An 18,114-nucleotide genomic window follows, 5' to 3' on the forward strand; every position below is an offset into this window, starting at 1 on the left:
TGAGCCTTCAGAGGGAGCATACCCTGCCCGACACCTTGATTTCAGACGTGTGGCCTCCAGAACCATGAGAGAAGATATTTCTGTTGGTTTAAGCCACTCGGTACTTGCTGCAGGGGTACTTGCTACAGTGGGCCTAGGAAATGAATACCGTCAGAATCCCCAGTCAGGTTGGTGTGGGAGTGGCTTCTTAAGCAAGGGCTCACAGGTGAAACGATGAGAGAGAGAGTGGTGTGGGGAGCAGAGCGCGAAAAGGAGAGTAAGGCTGCTCAGCCAAGTTCCACAGGTGGTGATGTCCCAACTCTGAGGGGGGCTCAAGTGTAAGCGATGCCTTGGGGTGGGCTCACCCGAGGCAAGGGAGCTAGGGTTCCTGCCCCAGCGCCCCATCCGTTACAGGCTGTAGACCACGCCAAGGGCCTCCACCTGCAGGCAAGTGGGGTCCAGTAACTAGAAGGTAGTTCTCCGTAAAGGTGCAGCACACTTCGCTTGTTGAAATCAAAAGCACCCCCAAAAGGGAAAGACAAAAATGGTAAAAATGGATGAGAGGGGATCAAGGCAGAGCACCAGCATCATCCAACACATCAAACTATCTGGTCTGTGATATCTGGAGTCCAGAAGTTGGCTGCTAACTCCAGTCCTGCTATAAACATATAAATATTTCTGGTTTGGGTGGTAAACAGCCACAGCCTTGGGCCCCTGCTTCCCTGCTGCTACTTTGGTCCCATCCCTGGAACCCCTGGACTTCCCTACAATCCAGCAACTAAAATGCTGGGCACAGAGGGTGCTCACCAAACACTATGGCCAGTGTTCTTTCTTTTCTTCTTTTTTTAAAAAAATCTTTTAATTTATTTATTTGTTTGTTTATTTTTGGCTGCATTAGGTCTTCATTGCGTGCACAGGCTTTCTCTTGTTGTGGTGAGTGGGGGCTACTCTTCGTTGTGGTGTGCAGGCTTCTCACTGCAGTGGCTTTTCTTGTTTCAGAACATGGGCTCTAGGCATGCGGGCTCAGTAGTTGTGGCTCGCGGGCTTAGTTGCTCCGCGGCATGTGGGATCTTCCCGGACCAGGGCTCGAACCCATGTCCCCTGCATTGGCAAGAAGATTCTTTTTTGTTTTTTAATGGATATTTTGTGTGTGTGTGTGTGGCTGAGTTGGGTCTTTGTTGCTGCACGCGGGCTTTCTCTAGTTGCGGCGAGTGGGGGCCACTCTTCACTGCAGCGCGCGGGCCTCTCATTGCGGTGGCTTCTCTTGTGGAGCACGGGCTCTAGGCATGTGGGCTTCAGTAGTTGAGGCTCACGGGCTCCAGAGCGCAGGCTCAGAAGTTGTGGCACATGGGCTCAGTTGCTCCGCAGCACGTGGGATCCTGCCGGACCAGGGCTCGAACCCGTGTCCCTTGCACTAGCAGGTGGATTCTTAACCGCTGCTCCACCAGGGAAGCCTGGCAAGCGGATTCTTAACCACTGTGAAGTCCCCAGTGTTCTTTCTAATTAGTCAGCTATTAAGATTTTGACTATCATTCCCCAGATTAAGCACCTGCTATGTACCTAATCCAGTGATTGGAACTGTGAGGGACAGAAATTTTAGATAATACCTGCCTTCAAGAAGTTTAAATTTGAGGTGAGAACAGATACAGATTAAATAATCAGGAATAATTATGTGCTAAACTCTGTGTCTCAGAGTTTTGGGCTGCTATTTGGGCTGCTATAACAAAAATACCATAGACTGGGTGACAAACAACAAATTATTTTTTTTAAACATGTGTATACTGCAATTTTATTTCAATCACACAAACGAAGTTAGCATGTAGGAAGTTTAAATGAAACAGTACTGTAAAAATAGCAGAGAACCAAAAAATCTAAAACGGAAGTACACCTAAAGCATGAGAATTCAACATTCATTAGTGTTTCATCTTCTTATTTGATTGACACTTGATGTTTGCAAATTTTGAAACAAACTTTGAGATCATGACGACTCTTGTGAAGAGATTTCAGCACCAGCACTAAGATTTGAACATTCAGTTGGTTTGCAATTGACTTGTTAGCCAGTTACATAATATATAGTACAGATTTGTCACAGGTCAGATCACAGTGTTGAAGGAAAGAGGTACCTTCCTGTAATTAGACAGGATCCCCTAAACTGCACTCAGCTTAAGACATCCAATGTACAAGAGCATGAAAGCCATCATAGTAATGTGGCTTCAAGGAACATAATTTTGATAAGGAAAATAACCTAAGCTTCTGTTTCCCATTTTAATTACTGAAATCTCTTAACAATGACAAAACTGTCACATAGGACAGTAAATGTATACAGTAGTTCAATCAAACTTCTTAGAAAGAACACATTTAGCAATCAGGGATAATGCAGGATGACAGGAAATGTAATGTGATTCAGTATTGGTTCTTTTTGTCATTTTACACAGACATCATGTTAATATTAGATCAAGGCACAAAACTCTAGTGCATAAACCAGTTTCTTTTTTAAGATCTAGCATTTTTAATAGATATTTATTGGAGTATAATTGTTTCACAATGGTGTGTTAGTTTCTGCCGTAGAACAAAGTGAATCAGCTATACATATACATATATCCCCATATCTCCTCCCTCTTGCGTCTCCCTCCCACCCTCCCTGTCCCACCCCGCTAGGTGGTCACAAAGCACAGGGAGCTGATGTCCCTGTGCTATGTGGCTGTTTTGAGTTCCACAGTAATATATAATTCACGTGAAGCTCAGAATCATGTTTCAGACCATTGAACTTACCGAAGTTAAAATATAAATAGCTGAAGACATGATGTAAAAGATGAAGTACTTGGTTCTGTTAACATATTTACCAATTAAAGCCACAAAATATTCCTCATTATTATTCATGCAAATAATTGAGAAAAAAAGATAGTGCAGAAATTAACTTTAAGTAAAACATTATTCCTTCCCTTCCTCCCACTCCCGTATACTCTGCAAAATCTTTTCCCTGGGACTAGGCCTTGAAAAAGCCACTACATATTAGTTTGACATGCATTACTGTCTGCAATTTAAAAAGCTAATTTGGGGACTTCCCTGGTGGTCCAGTGGTTAGGACTCTGCACTTTCACTGCCAAGGGTGCGGGTTCAATCCCTGGTTGGGGAACTAAGAACCCGCAAGCTGTGTGGCACAGCCAAAAATAAAATAAAATGAAACAAATAAAAAAGCTAATTTTGTGGTAGCTGTAATTCCATTATAAAAATGTCCACACACATAAATCTAAAAAAGGTTGAAAACCTACAGTAAATCTACAATATATTGTTTTACATTTGACCACTGGTTTGTGTTATGTAGGAGTCACAGATTTGGTAAAGCATTTGTAACAATTTAGGAAGGCATCTACATCTTTAGATTCTGGGCGAATTTTATGTTTGAATCTACAAAATTGCATGAAGTCTAACTCGAGAGACTTCCTATCGTTCTAAAATTCCTCACTCTGGATAAATCATTTTTAGGACACTCTCTTATAAATATCACCCTGTGAAAGCACGTACCATTCCATTTGTTCCACATCTTATGATCTTAACCTGCGTAGGGCTGACCTCAGTTATTCATGGAATATCAAATATGATAGGAAGACAAACCTGAGAGAACCATTTAAAATACAATAGCGTAACTTGCGAAATTCTTCATCAGCCTTCTCTGAAAACACTTCTCAAGCCTTCTCTTTATCGTAGTGTGGATTGTGGAAAATGTGCGATTTTTCCTCTTGACATGAAAATATTTCAAAGCATGGCGATCTTGCCTGACAGGTTTAGTATTTTCTGCATAACTGATACAGGAACTCCTGTATGACTCCCTTCCATCCTGTTGTAAAGGTCAGAAAAAAGCAGCAAACTGGGAGGGAAATAGCTTATCGCCAGAGTAGTCATGTCTGAAGGCTTTCAAAGTACGTTCGTTTTTCCCTCCTTCCGACTGTTTGCCTCCATTTTCTTCTTACAGCTCACAGAATGTAGGGGGTTTGTTGTTGTTAACAGCTGTTCTTTGTAGGTTTTTTTTTTTCCTTCTCCGGATTAAAGTCCTATCTCTCCTTAGTTTGTTTCTCTATGCAGTATTTGATTTGCTCAGTTCCTGCCTGATTGCATCAACTGTTAGCTCATCTTTTAGCTTAGTTAATTCTTTTCTCATTTCATCTAGAATGTCCTGCTTCCGCCTGGACTCCGTTCCCCTGGGCTGCGAAGAAGGTGCAGATTTTGGTCTGGAAATAACAGGTGACTTGCTGCCATTCATTGTATTTGTTCTTTCCCAAGGTTTTCTTGTTAGTTCAGGTGTTCAGGTACTTGTTCAGGTTGTTCAGATTGTTCAGGTACTTGTTGAAGAGGCCTTAGAAGTTACAGGCTCTGAATCTTCATTTTTGTCCTCTTTTTGTTCTGTTTCTATTGTTTATCCTTTTTCAGCAGTTCTTCTCCTCCTGGCCAGCAGGGCACTCATTTCTTGCATTAAACCACTACCCCTTAAAGGAAAGGGTCCCTTTCCTTATCTGTTTTAGATAAGGCCGAATTCACACCAATGAATTGGGAAAGAGGCATCCTCCATTCATGACACTTTACGAAGTTTTGCTCCAGCAATTGCAGCTGCAAGTCCAGTTAAAGGGCGGTTGTCTTCAGATGTGGATCCCGAAAAAAATCCAGATGCAGGGAGGGGAGGGGCAGGTGGTGGAGGAGGAGGGGATACTTGATTAGGAAGTGGTGGTGGAGGGGGCGGAGGCCCAAGGACCAGGACGGAAGTGGAGAGGGGGAGGGGGGCCTGGGGGAGAAGGGAGCGCGGCTGATGCCTGGGCAGGACCTGGTGGGAGTGGAGGAGGGGGTGGGGGTGCAGGTGGTCCCAAGACAATGCCCTGTCGGGCTGGAGTCTGCCGGCTGAGAGGCGGCCTGCAAGCCTGGCTCAGAAGCAGAGGAGTCTCCCCGCAAAGAGTTTGGAGAAGTCTCCTCAGAGGCAGGGGCAGCAGCATTTGATGTTCTTTCCAGCTGCTCCCTTTCTAGCTGCTCTTGTGGCTCTCGTTCTGGCCTTTCCCGGGCCCGTCTCTCCAGCCCCTCCCTCTCTTCTCTCTCTCTCTCCAGCTGCTCCTGTTCTAGTCGCCCCCTCTCCAGCCTTTCCCTTTCTAACCTCTCCCTCGCCAATCTCTCCCTTTCCATCCTTTCTCTCTCCAGCCTTTCCCACTCCAGCTCCTTTTGTTGTTGCTGTTCTCGTAGTTGCCTTCTTTGAATTTCCAATTCTTTTTGTGATGGGCCATTCTGAACATGGGCAGGTAGCTGTGAATTTTGTCTAGGCAATGTTGGCCCTGTTTCCTGTGAATTCAACACTTCTAAGGCATGCATCATGGCACTTGCGAACATTGGCATTTTCTTTGCTGCCAAAGTTGAGACCATACGCCTGTCTAGCGTCCCACCATTGGTGGAAGGTCTGTCTAGCTTGATTGTACTTCAACCCTTTAGGAAAGGCACCGTTTATCACGACCTGATGGTCCTGAATCTTCCTGCCCACCACTCTGAACGTGTTGCTGCCTGTATGATGATATATATGAACTCTCCTGAACCCAGCTGAACCACCAGCTGGCACCCACTTTTTATTGGCATCATCATAAACCATCACAGCAGCTCTTGCCTGACAGATAATCTGTCCAATTATTATTTTAAGTATATCATGCTACTTCCTTCTGGTCTGCAGAGTTTCTGCTGAAAAATCAGCTGATAACCTTATGGGAGTTCCCTTTTATGTTATTTGTTGCTTTTCCCGTGTTGCTTTTTTTTTTTTTTTTTTTTGCGGTATGCAGACCTCTCACTGTTGTGGCCTCTCCCGTTGCGGAGCACAGGCTCTGGACGCGCAGGCTCAGCGGCCATGGCTGACGGGCCCAGCCGCTCTACAGCATGTGGGATTCTCTCGGACTGGGGCACAAATCCGTGTCCCCTGCATCGGCAGGCGGACTCTCAACCACTGCGCCACCAGGGAAGCCCTGGATTCCTTTTTATTTCTTTTTCTTCTCTGATTGCTGTAGCTAAAACTTCCAAAACTATGTTGAATAATAGTGGTGAGAGTGGACAACCTTGTCTTGCTCCTGATCTTAGTGGAAATGGTTTCAGTTTTTCACCATTGAGAACAATGTTGGCTGTGGGTTTGTCATATATGGCCTTTATTATGTTGAGGTAGCTTCCCTCTATGCCTACTTTCTGGAGAGTTTTTATCATAAATGGGTGTTGAATTTTGTCGAAGATTTTTCTGCATCTATTGAGATGATCATATGGTTTTTATCCTTCAATTTGTTAATATGGTTTATCATATTGATTGATTTGCATATATTGAAGAATCCTTGCATTCCTGGGATAACCCCACTTGATCATGGTGTATGATCCTTTTAATGTGCTGTTGGATTCTGTTTGCTAGTATTTTGTTGAGGATTTTTGCATCTATGTTCATCAGTGATACTGGCCTGTAGTTTTCTTTTTTTGTGACATCTTTGTCTGCTTTTGGTATCAGGGTGATGGTGGCCTCGTAGAATGAGTTTGGGAGTGTTCCTCCCTCTGCTATATTTTGGAAGAGTTTGAGAAGGATAGGTGTTATCTCTTCTCTAAATGTTTGATAGAATTGCCTGTGAAGCCATCTGGTCCTGGGCTTTTGTTTGTTGGAAGATTTTTAATCACAGTTTCAATTTCAGTGCTTGTGATTGGTCTCTTTATATTTTCTATTTCTTCCTGGTTCAGTCTCGGAAGGTTGTGCTTTTCTAAGAATTTGTCCACTTTTTCCGGGTTGTCCATTTTATTGGCATATAGTTGCTTGTAGTAATCGCTCATGATCCTTTGTATTTCTGAAGTGTCAGTTGTTACTTCTCCTTTTTCATTTCTAATTCTGTTGATATGAGTCTTTTCCCTTTTTTTCTTGATGAATCTGGCTAATGGTTTATCAATTTTGTTTATCTTCTCAAAGAACCAGCTTTTAGTTTTATTGATCTTTGCTATTGTTTTCTTTGTTTCTATTTCATTTATTTCTGCTCTGATCTTTATGATTTCTTTCCTTCTGCTAACTTTGGTTTTTTTTTGGTCCTTTCTCTAATTGCTTTAGGTGTAAGTTTAGGTTGTTTATTTGAGATGTTTCTTGTTTCTTCAGGTAGGATTGTATTGCTATAAACTTCCCTCTTAGAACTGCTTTTGCTTCACTACATAGGTTTTGGGTCATTGTGTTTTCATTGTCATTTGTTTCTAGGTATTTTTCGATTTCCTCCTTGATTTCTTCAGTGATCTCTTGGTTATTTAGTAGTGTATAGTTTAGCCTCCATGTGTTTTTATTTTTTACAGTTTTTTCCTTATAATTTATATCTAGTCTCACAGTGCTGTGGTTGGAAAAGATACTTGATGCGATTTCAGTTTTCTTAAATTTATCAAGGCTTGATTTGTGACCCAAGATATGATCTATCCTGGAGAATGTTCCATGAGGACTTGAGAAGAAAGTGTATTCTGTTGTTTTTGGATGGAATGTACTATAAATATCTATTAAGTCCATCTGATATAATGTATCATTTAAAGCTTGTGTTTCCTTATTTATTTTCTGTTTGGATGATCTGTCCATTGGTGAAAATGGGGTGTTAAAGTCCCCTACTATTACTGTGTACTGTCAGTTTCCCCTTTTATGGCTGTTAGCATTTGCCTTATGTATTGGGGTGCTTCTCTGTTGGGTACATAAATATTTACAATTGTTATATCTTCTTTTTGGATTGATCACTTGATCATTATGTAGTGTCCTTCTTTGTCTCTTGTAATAGTCTTTATTTTAAAGTCTATTTTGTCTGATATGAGAATTGCTACTCCAGCTTTCTTTTGATTTCCATTTGCATGGAACATCTTTTTCCATCCCCTCCTTTCAGTCTGTATGTGTCCCTAGGTCTGAAGTGGGTCTCATGTAGACAGCATATATACAGGTCTTATTTTTGTATCCATTCAGCCAGTCTATGTCTTTTGGTTGGAGCATTTAATTCATTTACATTTAAGGTAATTATCGATATGTATCTTCCTATTACCATTTTGTTAATTGTTTTGGGTTTCTTTTTGTAGGTCTTTTCCTTCTTTTGTGTTTCCTGCCTAGAAAAGTTCTTTTAGCATTTGTTGCAAAGCTGGTTTGGAGGTGCTGCATTCTCTTAGCTTTTGTTTGTCTATAAAGGTTTTAATTTCTCTGTCGAATCTGAATGAGATCCTTGCTGGGTGGAGTAATCTTCGTTGTAGGTTTTTCCCTTTCATCACTTTAAATATGTCCTGCCACTCCCTTCTGGTTTGCAGAGTTTCTGCTGAAAGATCAGCTGTTAACCTTATGGGGATTCCCTTGTATGTTACTTGTTGCTTTTTCCTTGCTGCTTTTAATATTTTTTTCTTTGTATTTAATTTTTGAAAGTTTGATGAATATGTGTGTTGGTGTGTTTCTCCTTGGATTCATCCTGTATGGGAATCTCTGTGCTTCCTGGACTTGACTGAGTATTTCCTTTCCCATATTAGGGAAGTTTTCAACTATAATCTCTTCAAATATGTTCTCAGTCCCTTTCTTTTTCCCTTCTTCTTCTGGGTCCCCTGTAATTCAAATGTTGGTGTGTTTAATGTTGTCCCAGGAGTCTCTGAGACTGTCCTCAATTCTTTTCATTCTTTTTTCTTTATTCTGCTCTGCGGTAGTTACTTCCACTATTTTATCTTCCAGGTCACTTAACTGTTCTTCTGCCTCAGTTATTCTGCTATTGATTCCTTCTAGAGAATTTTAAACTTCATTTATTGTGTTGTTCATCATTGTTTGTTTGCTCTTTAGTTCTTCTAGGTCCTTCTTAAACATTTCTTGTATTTTCTTCATTCTATTTCCAAGATTTTGGATCATCTTTACTATCATTGCTCTGAATTCCTTTTCAGGTAGACTGCCTATTTCCTCTTCATTTGTTTGGTCTGGTGGGTTTTTACTTTGCTCCTTCATCTGCTGCATATTTCTCTGTCTTCTCATTTTGCTTAACTTACTGTTTTTTGGGTCCTCTTTTCGCAGGCTTCAGGTTCGTAGTTCCCATTATTTTTGGTGTCTGCCCCCAGTGGGTGAGGTTGGTTCAGCGGGTTGGGTAGGCTTCCTGGTGGAGGGGACTGGTGCCTATGTTCTGGTGGGTGAGGCTGGATCTTGTCTTTCTGATGGGCAGGACCGCGTCTGGTGGTGTGTTTTGGGGTTTCTGTGAACTTAGTATGATTTTAGGCAGCCTCTCTGCTAATGGGTGGGGTTGTGTTCCTGTCTTGCTAGTTGTTTGGCATGGGGTGTCCAGCACTGGAGCTTGCTGGTCATTGAGTGGAGCTGGTTCTTAGTGTTGAGTTGGAGATCTCTGGGAGAGCTCTCGCCAATTGATATTACGTGGGGCCTGGAGGTCTGTGATGGTCCAATGTCCTGAACTAGCCTCTTCCACCTCAGAGGCTCAGGCCTGACACCCAGCTGGAGCATGAAGACCCTGTCAGCTGCACAGCTGCTGCAGGCATTGATACTTTTCTAAAGTCCTGATTGTTTTTGTTTATGACATCTCAGTTGGGGTCTGTAGAAATGATTATGACAGCAGACACAATGAGAGGGGAAAGTTAAACAGAGTTCTAGCCATGGTTGCTGCTTCAGTCCCTTCAGGAGCTCCCTCCAGCCATGGATGCTCTGTGCCCCGTAACGCCAAGTGTTGGGTGGTGGTAGGGGATATGATTATATCTTGAGTGTGCCCCTCCTACCATCTTGTTGTGGTTTCTTCTTCTATTTTTTTTTTGCGGTACGTGGGCCTCTAACTGTTGTGGCCTCTCCCATTGTGGAGCACAGACTCTGGACATGCAGGCTTAGCGGTCATGGCTCATGGGCCTAGCTGCTCCTCGGCATGTGGGATCTTCCCAGACTGGGGCACGAACCAGTGTCCCCTGCATCGGCAGGCAGACTCTTAACCACTGTGCCACCAGGGAAGCCCGTGTTTTCTTCTTTATTCCTCTAGATGTAGAATATCTTTTTTGGTAGGTTCCAGTCTTTTTTAATGGGTGGTTGTTCAGCAGTTATTTGTGATTTTGGTGTGCTCATGAGAGGAGGTAAGCTCAAGGTCCTTCTACTCTGCTATCTTGAAAGACTCCACAACAAATTATTTTTCATAGTTGTGGAGGATGGGGAGTCCATGATCAAAACATCAGTAGATCCAGAGTCTTGTAATGACTCACTTCGTGGCTTATAGATGGCTGTCTTCTCACTGTGTCCTCACATGGCAGAAAGGCTGAGGTTGCTGTCTGGGGCCTCTTTTATAAGGGCACTAATCCCATTCATGAGGGCTCCACCCTCATGACCTAAACACCTCCCAAAGGTCCTACCTCCTAATACTATCACAATGGAGATTTCAATTTCAACATATAAATTGGGGGAGGGGCTACATTCTGTCCTTAGCACTCTGCAGTCCTGACACATTAAAAGTGAACATTTTCTGTGTGGTCCAGTGGCTAAGACTCTACACTAGCAATGCAGGGGGCACAGGTTTTGTTTTGTTTTTTTGTTTTGCGGTTCGGTGGCCTCTCACTGTTGTGGCCTCTCCCATTGTGGAGCACAGGCTCCGGACGCACAGGCTCAGCGGCCATGGCTTACGGGCCCAGCCACTCCGCAGCATGTGGGATCTTCCCAGACTGGGGCACGAACCTGTGTCCCCTACATCGGCAGGTGGACTCTCAACCACTGCGCCACCAGGAAAGCCCGTTTTTTTTGTTTTAATTAATTAATTAATTAATTTTATTTTTGGCTGCGTTTGGTCTTTGTTGCTGCATGCGGGCTTTTCTCCGGTTGCGTCAAGCGGGGGCTACTATTCCTTGTGGTGTGCAGGCTTCTCATTGCGATGGCTTCCCTTGTCGTGGAGCACAGGCTTTATGCACGCGGGCTCAGTAGTTGTGGCTCACAGGCTCTAGAGCGCAGGCTTAGTAGTTGTGGCTCGCGGGCTTAGTTGCTCTGCGGCATGTGGGATCTTCCCAGACTGGGGATCGAACCCGTGTCCCCTGCATTGGCAGGCGGATTCTTAACCACTGCAGGGGGCATAGGTTTGATCACTGGTCAGGGAACTAAGATCCTGCATGCCACATGGCACAGCCAAAAAAAAAAGTGAACATTTTCTGGGAAAAAGAGAATGGTTGAGTCTACCCATGGCCCTTAGATTTGTAAAGGCTCCAGGTTACTCATATTAAAATGTTATTAGTCAGTGGTTTTATTTATGCCATTCCCACCACTTTTACTATATTTTCCACAAATTAGTGAGCTCTTTTCATATTATATCTATAGACACAGCTAAATATAATACACGAGGAACCCATTAAATTCTGTAATCACTGTTTTCTGTAACAGGATCTGTGGCTATTCAAACTCAGCCAAAAGAGGCCTTCTCAGAGGAAAAATGAAATAACCAATGCAAAGACACCTATGATTTCCTTTGGAGTATTCCAGCCACATGAGTGGAAAAAGATAAAGAAGATGATGGAAGACCCCAAATCTTCCCAGTGAAAAGCTGTGAATTCACTTCTGCTTTGGGGTCAGAGCTTGACCACAGACCAAAAAAGAGGGGCATATGAATGAAACCATATTGGTTGACTATCTGGGTTGCATTTGGCCCAAAGGCTTACCTCAGTTTCAGTTTTCTGAGATATAAAATAAGGCCAAAACGGATCCATGAAAATTGCCTAATTGGTAGTATTCTCAAGGCCTGTTGGGATTCAGAGATGACAATTACAGCTAGAGAGTGATCAATTAGAACCCAGGCTCCAATTTAGGATATAAGCAGCAAGCATCAAGGAGGACTTCTGTTTTTCTTGTTGGTATTTTGAATGAGCTCTGGAAAATACTTTGGGAAAACTATGAACCGCTTTGCATAATTTTACTTTGACATCTAATAGTTTTCATCATAAATTTGACATTTCGGGAATATTATAAATATTGCTCTTTCAAATGTATCCAGTGGAATCTAAATGCCAGGCAATTTATTATTTACATCATCCATTTAAGAAACACAGATCATCTTTAACGGTTGGATAGTTCACATCGTTTCTCATTTTCCTTCAAACTCGTATTTGTTTTCCACTTCCTCCTTAGAAGTTTATCCTAATATAACTTTCTTCCTTTGGCCGCACCTCCCGGCTTGCAGGATCTTAGTTCCCCGACCAGGGGTCAAACCCAGGCCCCTGGCAGTGGAAGCATGGAGTCCTAACCACTGGACCACCAGGGAATTCTCTACATTTTTATGCTTTAAAGTTTTTTATTGCTCACCCTTTCATAATACTTTGCAAAAAAAAAAGTATGTATATTTAATATAACTTTCTGTGACTATGAAATTGAAGGTGATAAAAATTTCTTTTGTATTGAGTTGATATTATAATTATTCTTAGTCCACAGTTGAGTAAAACAACAAAAATATATTACAAACTTTAATAAATGATAAAGAAAAGTACAGTTTTATTGAAAATGTTGCCAAAAACTGGAAACACGTAGGTCTCCATCAGTAGGAGAATGGATAAATGAACTGTGGTATATTCACACAGTGGAGTCCTACTTAGCGATAGAAAGGAACAAACTACTTATACATGAAACAACACGAATGAATCTTGAAAATATTATTTTTATCTAAAAGAATCCAGACACAAAAGAGCACATATTGTATGATTTCCATTCATATGAAGTTCTAAAACAGGCAAAACTAACCTATGGTGGAAGAACATCAGAATAGTGGTTGCCTCCGGAGTGGTTGCCTCAGGGGTGGAGTGGTTGCCTCCAGGGATTGACTAGGAAATGGCATCAGGGAACTTTCTGGGTGATGGCAAGACTCTGTCTTGAGGGGGGTTTTGTTACACAGGTGTATGTATTGTTGAAACCCACAGAATGGTCCACTTAAGGTTTGAGCATTTCATTGCATGTTGATCTTACAAAAAAAATAACTGTCAACAAATATTGAATTCTAACATGCTGAAGTATTGGGGGTAAAATATACTGGTGCCTGCAAGTTACTTTGGAACTTATCTGGATTGATAGATGGATAGAATGGAGGACAAATAGATATGTGATATGGCAAGCTTAGTAAAAATAATTCTAGAATCTAGGCAGTGGGTATATGACGTTTACTGCAAAATTCCTTCAGCTTTTCTGTATGCTTGAAATTTTTCATTAAAACATTTGAAAAATATATTGAAAATGCTATCTTACTAAGATGGGTGTGAATATCTTCAATCAGTTCATATATCCAAGAATATTAATTCTTGTTAGAATTAATGCTAGTTTCAGCATCAACTTCATGCATGTTTTCCTCTTTTAAAAATGTAAGCTCTGAGAAAACATGTAGATAGATGGTAGAAAATGGAGAGAGAGAAAACGGTGGAGAGAAAGGCATCTAGTTGAGGGATGAAGAGGATCCACCCAGCATGGTGTGGAGACACTGCAGGAGTATAAACAAATGGACTCACCGCAGAGATCAAGATCCAGGACCCAGTGCCTTTAGGGGGAGAAGACAAAGACGTTTCAGGGACACTAAAGCTGAAGATCCCATCAGCAAACATAGGGAACACATTCTAGAGCAGAGAGAGAAGTCATCTCTGGACATTTTCATCTTAAGTCACCAGAGCTACATCCAGAGGGAAATTCTGAGTAAGAATTCAGAAGTGTGGGTATGAAGTTCAGAGGCGAGTTCAGGGACAAAAAGTTGATTTGCAGCACAAGTACTTAGCTGATTTCACTGCTCCGGTTACCCAGCCAAAGCTCATGTTCTATCAGGAGCCATATCCTTTGAATTTTGCCCATGGTCTTGGGAGTTTGGTACTTTGAAGGAACAGGGGGGATATCAGATTAAATCATCAAGAAAAAACGGGGGAGATTCTAGGGCTCTACCTACCCTCCGGATGATTGAGAAAGAGTTGGCAGTGAAGGGGAGGAGAATCAAGGGAATAAACCCTCACTGAAGCCAAGAGAAAGGAGAGTTTACCAAAGGAGGGTGTGGTCAGACAATCCTGTTAAATTCTGCAGAGTTTAAGGAGGATTAGGACTGAAATGGGGCTACTGCCTATTGCAGAACAGCAGTTATTCTCCACCAGAGCAATTTTGACCCCCATACCTAAGAGAGTGTTGCTACTGGCATCTAGTGGGTAAGGGCCAGGGATGCTGCTAAACATCCTACACTGCACAGGACAGCTCTTCTCACAACAAAGAATTATTCTGCCCCAAGTGTCAATAGTGCAGAGGTTAAAATCCCTGCTAATACAGCAACTGTAGAATTTTTGGGGATGAACTCATTTTCAAGTATTCTTATCAGAGCATGTGTCTCCAATAGGAGCTTAGAAAATGTGATCCCCTGAAGTGAGAGAGTGGCATGGACTTATATATACTACCAAATGTAAAATAGATAGCTATTGGGAAGCAGCCGCATAGCACAGGGATGTCAGCTCAGTGCTTTGTGACCACCTAGAGGTGTGGGATAGGGAGGGTGGGAGGGAGACACAAGAGGGAGGGGATATGGGGATATATGTATATGTATAGCTGATTTACTTTGTTATAAAGCGGAAACTAACACACCATTGTAAAGCAATTATACTCCAATAAAGATATATAAAAATAAAAATATAAGCTAACTGACCTAATACTTTTAAAAAAAAGAAAGAAAATGTGGTCCCCAATGTTGAGGCAGCCTGAAGGGAATTATCCCCGTATCTTAGCCAGGGGGATAGACTCAGCTTTCTACCTTGTTTCGGAGCTTATTTCCCATTGGCTGTCCCCTTCTTCACTCTCTCTCTTTTTTTTTTAATTTTTAAAATTTATTTATTTATTTTTGGCTGCATTAGGTCTTCGTTGCTGCATGTGGGCTTTCTCTAGTTGTGGCGAGCAGGGGCCACTCTTCGTTGCGGTGTGCAGGCTTCTCACTGCAGTGGCTTCTCTTGTTGCGGAGCACGGGTTCTAGGCACACGGGCTTCAGTAGTTGTGGCGCGCGGGCTCAGTACTTGTGGTAAACATGCTTAGTTGCTCCGCGGCATGTGGGATCTTCCCGGACCAGGGCTCAAACCTGTGTCCCCTGCATTGGCAGGCGGACTCTTAACTACTGTGCCGCCAGGGAAGTCCCTCCACTCTCATTTTTTAAAATCTTAAACTGATACTCTTGAATAATTTATACTTCCATGATCTCCAGTGAACCATGCCCCATCCTGTTTTCTACATTCGCACAAGCTCTCACTTACACATACACGCACTATTTTGCACACATTCCCTATCCTCAACACATCATCTTATTTCTCTTGATTTTCCACCTGGAGGTCTGGTTGAAATGACCTGGAATCACCTCCTACTCCCTGGGTTGGTCCAGTTGCTGCCACTTACTGCTCCTTCCGCAGAACTGACCAGCTCATCACAGCCCCTTCACGCTCTCTGCTCAGGAGCCCTCAGTGCCCAGCACACTGTAAGGTTCAGAAATTATATGCTGGCCCTGAATCCTTGATGAGAATTGGAGTTGACAGTTTTCTGGAAAACAAACACAATTTGTCCCTTCTCACCTGGCCCTTTATGTCTTCCCCCCATAGAACCTTTCCAGTGAATTTCTATGTTGGTTAAAATCTACTGGACTAAATTCTATATTCTTCAGTGCTGATTTTTCTCTTTCCTCATTCCTTCCCTGCTTTGGCTGTGAGACCAAAGGGCCAAAGAGCAATTTTAAAAAATGAAGTAAATATGTTTAATAGCTCTTTCCTCTTATTAAACTCCACAGCATCTCTTCATTTCTCGCCTCTCCCACCCATCCTCTCATTCTGGCTGGAAAAACTGCCCTGCATCTTGGCTGCCAAAGTTTGACTTGTTCTGGGCTTTCATTCAGGTACTTTCATTCTGAGTTTTCCAGCACTAAACCTGTCTTCTGAGAGGGCATTAGAAGAAGTAAGGGGTTCATGGCGGCAGACCTGTTCTCTAACCAATGTATATACATATATATAGACTGAGTCCTCTGGCTCAAGAGCCAGGAGATCCTAATGTTATTATTGAACTTTATGTAATCAAGCACTGAGCACTGGCAAAAAGTACAGGCACAGTTTCTTGGGGAATTTTTTATTTTTTGACAGTTTAATCAAACTTGTTTCTCTTTCTTTGAAAATGTTGTAGAAAATAAAACAGCAGTAAAAATTTTTTTCCACACTGTTATTTGACACATCAGTCTGTTACTTTCAAGTTTGCTTCCTACTCCTCTTGTAGATATTTTGATGAGTTTCTGTTAAAGCAGTAACAATTTAATTTTTTTTTTGCGGTATGCGGGCCTCTCACTGTTGTGGCCTCTCCCGTTGTGGAGCACAGGCTCCGGACGCGCAGGCTCAGCGGCCATGGCTCACGGGGCCAGCCGCTCCGCGGCATGTGGGATCTTCCCAGACCGGGGCATGAACCTGTGTCCCGGGCATCGGCAGGCGGACTCTCAACCTCTGCGCCACCAGGGAAGCCCAACAATTTAATTTTTAATGATGGGGTTTCCCTGGCGGCGCACTGGTTGAGAATCCTCCTGCCAAGGCAGGGCCCACGGGTTCAAGCCCTGGTCCCGGAAGATCCCACATGCCACGGAGCAACTAAGCCTGTGCGCCACAGCTCCTGAGCCTGCACTCTAGAGCCCCCGAGCCACAACTACTGAGCCCACATGCCACAACTACTGAAGCCCACATGCCTAGAGCCCATGTTCTGCAACAAGAGAAGCGATGACAATGAGAAGCCTGCTCACTGCAATGAAGAGTAGCCCCCGCTCACCGCAACTAGAGAAAGCCTGCGCACAGCAACAAAGACCCAATGCAGCCAAACAAACAAACTAATTAATTAATTAAAAAAAAATTTTGTTTAATGATGGATATTTTATTGCCAGTCTCCTAATGCTCAGCTTTAACTTTCAATCTAGTGGTTTATTTATTAAGACATTGGCTCTTTTGACTATCTGTGGCTCATTTCTCTAAGGCTCCATTCTTTTAAAATGCCAAAGCACAAGTAAGGACAGTTATATAATCAAATGATGGTTTGATAACAGACACCCTGGGCATCAGCCATGAAATATGCATTCAAGGATCAGATAGCAACAAAGGGAGAAAAGAGACCAAAAAAAAAAAACAAGCAGAGCCTCAGGGACCTGTGGGACAGTAACTAAACATCTAACATCTGTGTCATTGGAGTCACCGAGCTTTGGCTGGTGGCAGACAGGACACCAGTGGGAGCTAGACAGTCAATTTTACTCTTTCCGGAAGACTTTCTGAGATGCAGTGGTTTATCCCACCTGTCTGAACACATCACACAGGGCCAAGCTTTCAGCTGTGCTGCTTATGAAGCTCTAGGCAGCTCAGTGTGCCCCCCTTTATAATTATTCTCCCCCTTCCCATTTCCCTCCCCGCTGCTTCCGGGAGCGTGCATTCCCCATGAACATACTACCACAGAAGATTTGATTCTATTTTAAAGCAAACCTATATCTCTTTATCTTTCTGGAATCCTCTTAGTTATGTTATTTCCTTAGTTATATCTCTCGAGTTTTTTTTCCCTCTTGTAGTTTCCATTTCTTTGTATATTCATTCTGTCTTTTAAGCTTTTGTTCTATTTGTCTTCCATACCACCAAGTTGGATCTTAACAGTGACAATTTTCTCTTAATATTTTAGTTTAAAGTGTTTTTAGTTCCAGAGAGTTTGTGATTGAATCTTCTTATGTGCTCCTTTTATATTTTAATTCAACTTTTTGTCTGTCTCCTCCAACAATTTTATTTCCCTAAAACTTAACTATCATGACTATTCTGATAGTTTCTCTGTGGCTACTGTGTCTTCATAAGGTATTTATATTGGTTTCCTATTACTGCTGTAACAAATTACTGCAACTTAGTGGCTTAAAATGACATAAATTTATTATCTCACAGTTCTGGATGTCAGAAGTCCTAAAATTAAGATGTCAGCATAACTTCGTTCCTGTTGGAGGCTTTGGGGAAGAATTCACTTCCATGTTTGCATTCCTCAAGTGAGTCCTGATCAAGTCTTCCATGTGGCTGGGTTTTCTTCAACCTTGGTTCTCACTCTGTCTAGTGGCTGAACACTCTGTCCCCACTTAGCACTCAGTTCCAGTGTCTCTTGACTTGTAAGCCTACTTTTGT

The 18,114-nt window shown here is 42.5% G+C and overlaps 1 protein-coding gene and 1 pseudogene across 1 annotated transcript in view; one reads left to right on the forward strand and one right to left on the reverse strand.

Moving 5' to 3' along the window:
* Positions 1–18,114, forward strand: part of DOCK9 (dedicator of cytokinesis 9) — a 351,807-nt gene that overhangs the window by 24,405 nt on the left and 309,288 nt on the right. The gene's annotated exons all lie outside the window — the stretch shown is intronic.
* On the reverse strand, positions 4,055–5,632 carry LOC114888200 (annotated as a pseudogene).

The sequence above is a fragment of the Monodon monoceros genome, unplaced genomic scaffold, assembly GCF_005190385.1.
Source record: "Monodon monoceros isolate NGI ecotype Baffin Bay Population unplaced genomic scaffold, NGI_Narwhal_1 Super_Scaffold_8, whole genome shotgun sequence".
Taxonomy (NCBI): Eukaryota; Metazoa; Chordata; class Mammalia; order Artiodactyla; family Monodontidae; genus Monodon; species Monodon monoceros.